Raw genomic sequence first — 13,419 nt, 5'->3', positions numbered from 1 at the left:
TATTATTATTATTATTGCTGACCAATGATCATTGTAACTTGTAAGTAGACTGTCTGATTGTATTGCTCGATATTACGAATGGAAACGGGTCAAGAAGACTCAAAGACATAATATTTTGATATTATTACCTAAATACAATATATTATTTTAATGTCATTCGTCTTCACATAGATTCTTACCTTAGAGCGATGAATGTAGCCATGTAGGAACCTATATTAGTTTTTCAATGATGTTTATTTTATTTTCTGTCTGTCATCGAAACTTTTGGGGAAGTAAACGACTTTTACTTCAGCATCCTTCCTGGTAGGAAAAAATTGTTCATTCCCAGAAGAAAGTTTTTAAAAGCGTCGGATGAAAGATAAAAAAAAATTTAAGGAGAAATAGCAAATTTTACGCTAATCCATTTGTTGATAAAATCTATTTTATATTTCTGATGTAACTCAAAAACTAGTAAGGTACAGTAGATACATAAAATGTTCACCATCTTCATGATAAAACTGTCAACATATTTAAGCTCTCTTTGAGCTATTTTTAGCTATAACAAATTTTTCAATTTTTCCATTTACCTACCTATTTTATGTAGTTGATAAATAATTATGTTTTGTTCGATTAAAATACTTGAAAATGTAATATAAAGTTCCACATAAGTTGTAATTAATGTAATAGGTATTAAAAAAAGCGGGTAACTATAAAATTATTTGTAAATTTTGAATTATATATATATTGTCAACATTATAAACTTTAAATACGTATAAAAAAAAAATCGTGCCCATGTGTTTTTAATATTTTTAAACTGAAATACAATGGTGGGCGGAAAAAATTCCACTGAAAAAAGCACAAAAAAATGAATATACTTGCAAGGAAGAAATAACCAAAAAAAAATTTTCTGGGTATTTATTTATTTATTTTTTTTTTTTTGTGTTCACATTTAATGTGAACACATGCACCTATTCTCTACTCTTATAATAAGTAATTAATAATTCATAAATTATTATAGCCAATATAGGCTATTGTATATGCGGATACTCAATCAATAAGAAACTTTTTTTTTACCTTTATTCAATGAAAAATTTCAAATAAAAATTATTTTATTTCAGAATATGGCTCATGCTTGACTATTAATTATATATAAAAAACAACTTGTAATAGTAAAAAAATTTTAATTTAAATATAAACTCATATATACATAATATACCGTGTTATAAGTTACAAGTCAAAAAACATCAGGGGTGTAAGTATTAATCTAAAGTAATATCAGTAGTATTATTACCAAATCTTAGGTATAAAATTATATAGGTACTACATTTTTTGGGCAACTATAATAATAATAATAATATAATAATTAATAAGTTAATACAATACAAGTAGTAGTATAATATATTTAGTCAAAAATTAAAGTAAAAGAACATCAGTCTTACGTATATATAAATTAAACATGATAATAATTTATGACATTATTTTTATTATATTTTGTTATAGGTACATGCCACACGGTATTTATTAATTAGGAGTAGAGCATACATGTGTTCACAACTATATTTAATTTTTTCTGGGCTTTCTTCCGGTGGTCTTTTTTTCCACGAATCTGTAACAATTTATCAGAAACCTCGAATTTCATTTTGAAATTTTGACATTTATGAAAAAAAAACAAAAAAATTTAAAATTTAAAATGTCCATAAACAGTTCAAAACAATAAGTCAAAATATTTTGAAAATTGTATCAAACATATGAATTGATAAATTGATAAACATATGGTGGAAACTTTTGGAATCTAGTATTGAATTTTAAAGTCCTAGAAATAAAAGAAAATTTTTTATGAACTTCTAACTCAAATTAATTTGCAATTTTTTGTGAGGTTTACGAATTTTGTCAAAATACTAATTTCAAACGTTCATACAAAATTATTGTGGATCTAACTTTTTTTTAATCGTCACTGACAACAACTTACGAAGACCCTTGAATTACATTCTAAAGTTTTTTGATAGGTGAAAATATAAGTACCATTACTTTTTACATGCATCTAAATTTAATAGCTTAAATTTGGACAAAATTCTTCAAAATCCTAAACATTTGCAAATAATTTTTCAGTTGGAAATTCATAAAAAAAATTTTTCATAGCCATCATTTAAAAATGATTTTTCTCATAAGTTTTTCTAAATTTAATAAAAAAATGTACAGTCCAAAAGTTACATTATTTATAGCCACGATATATGTGATATGTCTAATTTGTATTTGTATTTTTTTAAATTATTAAATTTGATTTTTTGAATAAGTTAACTTAGACTGATATATAGGGTGATCATAATTTTTTTCCTTCAAAGCAGGACACCTGTAAAATTTTAATTGGAAAACCATATAATTTTGGGTAAAATGACAATACCTACTGGAAATACAGCGCGTTTTATTAGAAAAAAAAACCATTAATTTTTTATATAAAAAATGAAAACAGAAAAACGCAGATAATATATTAATAATAATAACGTAATAATAGTCAATAGGGTAAATTATTCGGCCGGTTTTCTATATTTTTCTCCACTAAGTAACCGGGCAAGGCGGCGGAACAACTAAGATAATATTAATTAATAACATATTGTGTTGTCTATTTATTGCCTATTCCCGCAGTCGACGAAGTGATAGGGATAACTATACAGCTACAGTATTTTTTGCATCATTTGAATCTATGGACTATGGGTCTTACACTTTAATTATATGTATATGTATACCTGTTTACAAGTATACGTATCTAGTTTAATATGTATACATATTTATCAACCATAGTTTATGATTTTGGTTTTGATGAATAAAATATACCTATAACTATCACATAGGTTGCCTTCTCTCAAAGCGGGACATTCTTATTTTTTGGATTTTTTGGGGTCAGCTGGACACAAATCTTGAAAGCGAGACGCATGGTCAAGTTACTGATACACCATAGCCGCTCAAAATCATTTATCATCTACAATGATTTATCATTGAATTCAAATTTAACACATCCATTACAATAAATAGAGAAAAATACTTTTGATTCGTGTTTAAAAAAAAATGTAAGATTGACATGCCGATAGTAGACATTTGAATTTGAACCGTACAGGGGAACATGGGGCAAAGTATACGCTATAATGACTGAAAGCCTGTAATTCGCTGAGAAATCAATTTTCCCTTTCAAACTTTGTTTTTACAATCTATAGCACTATAGGTTATGGTAATTGATTATGCATGTTTGATTTTTTTTTTTTGTAGTTTAGAAGGATGTAAAAAATCACAGTTTTCACCACTTAAAAGACACACGAAATATACAAAAAAAAAAAATCATTTAAATTCCATATATTTTAATTTATTTAACCACCACAAAAAAATGATTTATAAAAAACACCTACTTATATTATAAGCCAATAGGTATTTGCTGTATTTAAATATTTTTAAAATGTATTAATCTGTTGAAACATTGAATCAACACTTAAAAGTATTAAGATATACTTAATTTTAAGGGGTTCTTAATATATTTAGGGACTAGTTAAAATTTTTCCATTGTACAATTTGTTTCACAATTTGCATACTATCAATTAGTAGGTACCAACATATTTTTATTTTCAAAGTTGTAGCTTGTAATTATATGTACCAATGTACTGAAAAAATAGAATTCATTGATATTTAAATTAGTGGAATAGCTCTGTATTAAGTTATGATAATATATACTGTATCGGCTATTCGGCTATCAGTATCCTATTATATTTATTTCAAACGAATATCTATGTCTACGTGTACATTTTCAATAAAATAATAAAATACAGAAAATACCAAGAAAACCAATTATTATGTATCATAGTTAAAACTTAAGATCTCATGTCTTCAGTCTATAGCATGACATTACATATTATTTTATAATAATGTACGTATATATTATTCACCCCTATATCATTCAGAAAATTTTGTGGAAATTATTACCTATATTGATATTACAACCTTACTGCATATCTGAAAGTTTTTAAAAGTTAAGTCTTAGGTCAGTGCAATTAGCCCCTCCTCAATTCAACCCAGACACTTCAAACCTATTATACAAAAAGTTTGATATTTATTTGTTTTTTTTTTGGAATTCACAAGTCTTTGGTTTTTAAAGAAAAATATTTTTTTTCTCCCTTACTTCTTAAAACTTTGACTTGGCTTTTTGTGACTTTATGTGAATATGTGATCTTATTTATATATTGACAATACAATTCAATGAAGTATTAATTTGTACACATTTCTACACTGTTTAGTTTAAAAACATCGGAAAAAACAGTACCTACCTAGATACTTAAATTAACAAGCTCTTGTGGACGTTTAGTATAGATTCCAAGTTGTCCGCTCTGCTGAATAATAATTTTATGATGACAATGATTAATTATGCCATTGCCATTCCTCACAAATTCAAATTAACAATGCAATACTAGCTTACACCGGGCGAACGAAGCGAGACGGCTATATAGTATAGTAAATTAGTAAAGTATATAGTATGCATTATAATAGGCATAGTATAATATTAAATATAGTGATCCAACACCCTGGAAGTCGTCATGCAGGTATATCCTGCGATCTGTCCGTCTTTTAAAGCAATGTGCAGGCCACAGGATGGACATTATTATATTGGGTACTTGCTCAGTCACTGAGATTAAAAAAATGTTGTCGTAATAGATCAATATATTAATCGTAGCCCATAGGTTTATAGTAGGTACTACAGTCTACACTCCACAGTGTATAATACAAGTGTATAATATGTGCCTATAGGCTATATATATGTATTGACATATTATAGTGTATAATATAATGTATTTGTGTATACTGTAGATATATATTATATTCATTGACATAATTGTTATTGTATTATATAGGTACCTATGGTCTTATTGTTACGGTTACGGTTCGTTTTTAAGCTAATTTTCAACGTATAAATCAATTGATAATATATAAATAATAACAAACATTGTTCGTTGGTAAACGGCATGTAGGGAAAAAAATCCTTTTCAACTGCGATGACGGCGTAGTAAAATAGTTTCGTCTGTTCATAAACCCCTTCCGCCTTAGTTCTTACTATGTAGTAACTGCATACGGTCTGTTCAAGTGCTTATAATATTATTATATTTATATACAACAGCGGTGTTTAGTCAGTCGTGTCAATCTCCGCCCAATACACTCGATCCGGTCATCTCGTTAAGAAAAACATATAAGATTTAGATGCGCGTACCGGCGATAGATGGCCCAAACGCCTATTCACCTAACTATATATAAATTATGTGATATGTATATTATTACATCGTGATGTTATAATATTATTGCAGACGTTTTGTGCTGAGGTAGAGGATGGAGTAATGGTTTTTCAAGCACATATATTATACCAGTAGGTATATATATATACATGGAGGTATATATCGACAAAATCATATTATATAATTTTAGCCGATTATAAACGATTAATAATACAAATTAGGACAGGTAATTATAATTTTGTGGATGTGTTATAATGAAATAAAATAGTTATTTTCAAATTTTTTTACACTCCAGCTGTAGTTATCGACTGTAGGATAGTCGACAGATAGTAGATTACACATTATTTTATTGACCTTTACAGTTTACACAAAACCGTTTCTATAATAGGTGAATTAATAATATGCTAAACAGATTTTTTTAGAATCGTGTATGATCTGTGGAAATAGTTTATGGCGAATATGGCGTATAAATATAAAATGCAGGAATGTGCCTATCTAGTGTCTACTATAATGTCATGTATGATGTATCTATGTCCTATAATATAAGCACTTTTTGCTTATGTTTTATATACCTATATAAGTATATTATCAATGATTTATAATAAGTTAATAAGTACTAAGTAGTGCTTGAACTGTTTCATTTGCACTGTTTTTTTTATAATATTACAATATTAATTATGGATTGCGCTTGGTAAGCTGTAAATTAATTTAATCACTTCAAGAATAAAATGTTAAGTACTTATTTACTATTTAGTGCATAATAAGAGTTTTAAAATTTTAATATATTTCTTTGTTTAATAACATTAGATGTTATCTTTCAGCCAATATTTTCAGATGGTTAATACAATTTTTTATACTTACCTTTAATAATCTACGTAGAATGGATTAAAATCTTTGCATTTTAAAAATAAATATGACATTGATTTAGGTTTTTAACCATGTGGTCATAATATTATTAATTCATGACCAAGCAAAACCAATGATAATACTGTAAAATAAGTGTTTATTTTACTATATTACGTATCTGTTGTAAATTAGTAATAACTAATAAATATATTTCCTTAAATTGTATACAAGCGTGAGGCAGTTTAATATTTATTTAACAAATAATGCCAAATACAACAAATATGAAATTAGTAGGTAACAGCAGTCCAGCAGTTGAATAGTAAAACAAATAGAACTTGATTTTATAAGTAAAAACTACGAACAGTGACCTATACGACTTGCAAGATTCTCATTATAGTTCCCGTACAACTTTTTAAGGGTCGAGTAGAGACAATAATTTATACTCGGTTAAATTAAGTATCATGTGAGAAAGCAATCATATAATTGAGCTTAACTTCCCCGAAGTCCGAACCATATCTCATTAGTGATGGGTATTTTAGTATAGGTAGAAATTATAGTAATTGCGGCTAGCTAAGATTCTTAGAAATATTCTAGCATGCCCATATCGCATACCACAAGCACGTTTAAATGTGTTTTTACTGTGAGACGACTATGGTCAACACCAAAATAGTGGATTTATCAAGATTAATGAAGTATAATATTATATCGATCTCAATATTTTTGGATTTTCACTCTTTTTTTAGTTTTGCAGCAAGTTGATTTTTGTGTTGTTAACAAATTTATAAAATTGATTCGAGAATTAAAATTTGTCCACAAAAAAATGGTATACCTACCTATTTTTCTTCCACTAATTTAGTATTTTGGTTTAAATTATATAAATGCTTAAAAAATCAAATATGTAGTTTAGACACTGTAAAGTGTCGGATTGAATTTTTCCCATCAGTTGATTTTTGTAAGCAATGTTTCAACGATTGTGTATTTTCTTTTTCAACTAACATTTATGTTTGGGTTTTTACAAAATAAAATGAAGCATACTACAAGATACTGTATTTCTGACTCTTTTTCCCTTTTTATTAGATAATTTACGAAAAAGTGAAATACTTTATAGTTTTTTTAAAGTAACTACCAACGTTTAACAATACCTACTTCATATAGTTACAGTTTATTTTAAATTTACGAGTACTTAGTTATTTATATTATATAAATAATACGTATGTGCCTATAGGTAATACCAAAAAGTAGTAGGTAATATAATTAAATACAAATTAAGTTAATAGAAATATTTTTTAGAAATCCTCTCTCGGAAAATATCTGGTGTTAAAAAACCACGAGTTTGAATGTCATGAGTGTTTGAAAAATGGTCTGTTCGAAATGATATTGTGGAATACACATGATATTGAAATGATGTAAGATAATGTTATAATTTATATTGATTGAAAATAAAATGTTTGTTCAAGTTTGAATTCTGGGTCAGCGATGATACTGCGACGCATGGATCAGTTATTAGTCACTTATTACGGTATAATAAATAAATTAGAATTCATTAGGTATTTAAAGTATTTTAAAGCTTAAACAATAAATTTAAAAATATTCCTTATCTATAAAACTATACTACAAATATATTTTATTGATCAGCGCTTGTAGAGGGGTTATTTTCATTCTTATACTATTTTTGAAAAACTTATATTTTTATTCTATAGAGGACAACATTTTTAAAGTTCGTGATAAGCATAATATTTTACTTTTAAAAATTTAAGTTTTTCAATAAATTATACTATTTAATCAGAATTATTTATATTATAATGTATATTCATTATATATATTTTTTTCAAAGCCTAATATACCTAATGTATTCATCATAACTTCTTTTTAAATCAAAAATTTAAAATTTAAAACTACCTATTACGTATTATATATTTTTAGTATTTACTCAAATTTGATATATTTTATATTTGAAATACATGAATTGATGAATATATGTATATCAATTTTTGCATCGTTATGTAAATGCGCCTACGTAGGTATCAAATAATCAGATATGAATCAGATATGAATAACAGGCATGGGTTGGCCACTTGCGTCGCTCAAAATATGTGCCATAAAAAAGTGTTTGCCGTTTGGCTGCAATTTTATTTTCATATGATACTGAAAAATTATTTAAGTGCCTAATCTTGCCGATCTTGCCTATTCGGAGCTGATAATTTCATAATAATTATTGATTTTATGAGCTGATATAATTTACGCCCAAAATATTATATTTGTGTCAATTATTATTAAATAAGTTATAAGTAGGTTTGAATATTAAATTCCTTTTTTTCTAATTTTTTTATAATACTATACAGTATTGAAATTCTATATTATAGCAAATTATTCAAATAATCGATAAAAAAAAGAAGAAGTAAAAAGAAGAAAAAAAACAAAGAAAAATATATTTACAACGAATATGATATAATACAACATAATACAATTTGTTATATAAAAAACATTTAAAAGTCTAAATTAAAAACCCAGAATAAAATATTATATTAAGTTCGTACAAGAAATATCACACAAAATTATTTAAGTCTTTAATATTTTTATTGATACCTATCTATTTAATATATTTTACCTATTCTTTTCAATTGTTTTTATATTTACAAAAACTTATTAAAAAAGTTAGTAATATGAAATTAAAAATATTATTATATTAAGAAGTTACCTAAATATCTTTTCCTACGATGCGTTTATTTTTTGAATAAAATATATATGAACCTTAGTATCTAGTATCTACTAGTACCTGCCTAAATAGAATACATCTTTTCATGACTTTTGAAAAAGGGAATCAAACTTACCATTTTGAATCACATAACACTATACCTTCAAACGTAATGCCCAGGATTCGATCTATCGATGGTGGGTAGGGGTTTTATAGCACCCCTTCCTCATTGATCAGCGCAGTTGATCTTTATTGTTGTTCGATAAAAAGTATTATTATTCAATATCATTTGTGTGCCAGATGAATGTGTGAAATAATAACGAACACCTCTTATACAATTATTTTAGATTCACCCTTTCCCATGCCCCCCTAAATCCGGCACTGTTTATGCGACTTATATTATATGGATTTTTTGTGTGTCTGTCTTACACTTTTTTCGTTTCTATATTCATCTTTGCGGCTTTGCACACGAGTACCGGAGTACCCTGTTTGGACATTTCAAATGACACCAATTAAAGTCGATACCTATAATAATATAATTAGTATATTATACTTATATGTAATATACCCACCTACACCTATTAGATACATATTTTAAAGTTTTAAACTCAGAATGTCGTAATTACTTTTTATTGATTAATATTACTATATCCTGTACAACTTATACTGTTATTATTATTTTTTTTGATATCACCTACCTATTAAATTATTAAACATTATGTTATATAATATTATTCAGTAGTAATGATATATAATTTGACTGGAAAAAACTTTATTTGTAGAAAAAATGAATAAAAATAACTAATAAGTAATTATAAAATATAACAATATTAAACGTATAACTTTATAATAAGGTAATAAAATAAACAACATTTACGAGTATTTGGGAGACTGTAATTGAATTAATTACATGGTAGTTATATGATATTGCCATTATTTAATTAATAATTAATATAAAACGAACAATGTAATTTATTTTATAAAATCATAAACAATATATTTCTAAACATGATGTTTAATAGGATGACGTGTTAAACACAAACATAATGATCACACGGGTAAAGACATGTTTAATTGAATACCTTTACGCTTGGATAAATTTAATATAACATTACAACAATGCATTTTCATCATAAAAAAAACTAGTTACCCAGTTATATATTTTATCAATTGTTTTTAGATTAACTGGTTGATTGGCTTTGACGTTTTGTGACTTCTCTAGTTTACCCGTTAACTCTCCAGCATCTATCGAACAGTATCAAGTTTAAAAAAAAATACCTCATCTTCCCTTAATATGGAAATTTGAGTATGGATATTTCCTCAATATATCGTATGATGTCAATGGCTTATTTTCTATGGTAACATTCAACTAATTAAAATCCTCAAATAATTAAATAACAAAATCTATTATTCTCATCATTCTTATCCTTAATACAGGTTTCAATATTTAACATCTATAATGGACTTAGCACAATATTCTATTTTCCCGTTTAATCAATTTCATTTAAACACTTTTTGTAATGGCAGGGGCCATGATATATAATGATAACTATATTAATTAATACATAAAGTAACATTAAAATAAAAACTAAAATATGGAAGATATGTTTAAAAAATATTCTTTTATCGATATAGAAAAATTCGTTTTAAAATATATTTGATATACCTACCTATATGTTATACCTATTTGTATATATATATATATATTAAAGAATTGGAATCGGGTTAATGTCCGTAGTAGATAGTTCACGGTTGTTGTACCTAAACCAATATATTTTTTGTTAATCTCTATTATCATTTATCAATATGGACAATAATATTATGTTCATTTTCGCAAAAATTGTTTAAACTATCAATATATTATTATATACAATGCATACCTATGTAGAGGTCTACATATAACATAAAATTATATTATGTAGGTGTAAGATGTATAATATTGTATATAATATGTAGGCATATAATATAGTATAATGTACGAAACAAAAATATAAAATGTTTAAGTAAAAAATGTCTCGGTTTTTCAAAATAAATATAAGTAAAAAAAAATATTGACCGTGGGAAACCGGTTCAATTCACTCAAAAATTTCGATGTGCCACCGTTGAATATTGTACCGAGCGGAATTCTCACGGACCTTTTTTCCCACGAGTGCAATCCCACTGATTAACAGGTGCGCGTTTGGGAGTTTCTTTGCTTCCGATATTACCTTTCTTTGCTATTCACACTTGTAACATGTTACATTTAATACATAAGCCTGTATATTATATGCAGTAATACTATAGTGTTCCTATTAATGTAATGTATAGTACCTACCTACTTGTACATAAAAAAAAAACTAAAAATATTTGTTTAATATTTAAAATTGCGTATATGACAAATCGAACATTACATTGAATATCATTTTTACTGAACAATATTATATAATAATAATAATAATAATAATAACAATAACAATAATAGACCATCCATGTAATTTCGAGTTACAGTCTGTGTGTTTGTATGTTCAATCGTGTATATAGCGACGTACCGTGACATATCCATCCATTACCATACATTTATTACCCCCTTTTGCAATTTTGATGTTTGAGTACCTGTTATTACATTGCCCATTCATATGAAAAAAATAACAAGTCTATATTTAAAATGACCGTATCCATGCATACAAACCGCATCATATTTACGCCATTACGGTAGTCCGCGTAAATATTATATTATATCATAATATTATATACGTGATATTTAAATAATAAATCGAATAATGTGAGTATAAAATATACCTACTACAGATCTTATAATATTATACTTAACATAGTTATCATTGTGTGTATTATTATTATTTATTACATATGATAAGTAATATAATATTACTCTTAAGTCGTATTTTGTGAATTACCACGTATAATAGTATAATAATTATAATACTTAGGTATTATTTAAAAAATATAAAAATTACCATTTGCCATGTTATGAATCGCACGTAACACACCCTATGTATGATATCCTATAATGTATTAGGTCCTAGGTATATAGTTCATTAGTATATATTATACTAATATAATACACTCATATCACGACAAATTCCATAGTAGTATATATAGACTACATAGTATATATTATACAGGTACAGTTTATACACTTATATTATAATACCTATAATAGGTATATCATATAGTGTGTGTTTTGCATGTAATATTATAAAATACATACCTATATAATGTGGCTCTGTCTTTAAATAACAATTTAAACCGATTATATTCATTATTTTTTAATAATATAATGTAGGTACACGTTATCATTACTTATATTATATAAATATGTACAAAATATGTATTAATTAAAAATTTAATTTAATTTCGTGCTCGAATAGTGGTTTGGATAAGTATATGCTTTACATGGTGTATATATATCATACATGTAGTTATTTATTTAAATATGCATATTTAATCATAAATGAAAAATTTAATTAATTTTTTAATTGGTATGGATTTTAATTTTAATTTGTAATATGTTAAATATAATTAGTAATTATTTGTAAAACGCTATACAATTATCTAACATATATTAAAATGACAAAATATATATAAACGTGTAGAATGTATGTATATATATATATATATTATATAAATATATATATAAAATGTATATATTTATATATAATTATAAATTATGTGAGTTACTAACTGTAGTGTATTTGAATAGGTAGGCCAATAACACAAAATAGTAGTAAAATTTTTTTTAAATTTAAGTTTAATAATTAGAATAAGCAAATACAGTTTTAATTAGTATTTGTATGGTTTAAATTCGTATATTCGAGTAAAAATATAAATTGTTTAAGGTTGTGACATATTTTATTTCTATTAATTAAAAACTCAACGAATAAAAAAAATATTCTTTGATTTTAAAATTGCTATAAAAAATAAATGTAGTAATTAATTGTTTTATTTTTTCCAATTAAGTATTTTTAAATATGCATAAATATAAAAATCTGTCCCATTCATTTCGAAGGCTTAAAACAAAATCATTCATGTTTTCCTTCAATTTTTCTTTTTTCTGATCCATTGGGTTTCCTTTTTTGTTCCAGACATTATTATCAACACCCACCTATGATTTTTATTTTTTTCTAAATTTAAATACTCCAATAATTAATGGTTAAAATTATATCAATTTAAAAAATATTTCATAGGATAACAATCGTCATCTTCCAAGAAAATAATGGCACAAATATTCTAAAAACAGGCAATAGTCGAAACATGATCTGTTAACGACAAAGTGAGTGGTAAGCTGGTACTAGATCCTGGTACATATAAGTACTGTATACTATTTTCACAAGAATAAAATATTGTATGATAGTTGTTTTGATTAGTCTATCTTAAAATGTAATATTTGTCACTTAAGAAATGGCCAATGATTACTAATAAATTAACGTTAAGCTGACGATACTTTGGGCCCTTTACAGACATCTGCCCAGGTGATGATCACTCTTCCTTTTGCACCCCATCGGGCATCGATCCTTGATCTACGCTTGGCCGCGTAGTAAACACTTCGTAACAGTTGTTATTGAGGCACGCACGTTTGGGTTACAGACGTCACAGTCACCATTTTAATGAATACTCCGCGAGAATGATAATGAACCT

The sequence above is a fragment of the Myzus persicae genome, unplaced genomic scaffold (genome assembly GCF_001856785.1).
Source record: "Myzus persicae strain clone G006 unplaced genomic scaffold, MPER_G0061.0, whole genome shotgun sequence".
In the NCBI taxonomy this organism is placed as follows: domain Eukaryota; kingdom Metazoa; phylum Arthropoda; class Insecta; order Hemiptera; family Aphididae; genus Myzus; species Myzus persicae.
Note: the sequence above shows the minus strand (reverse complement) of the source record.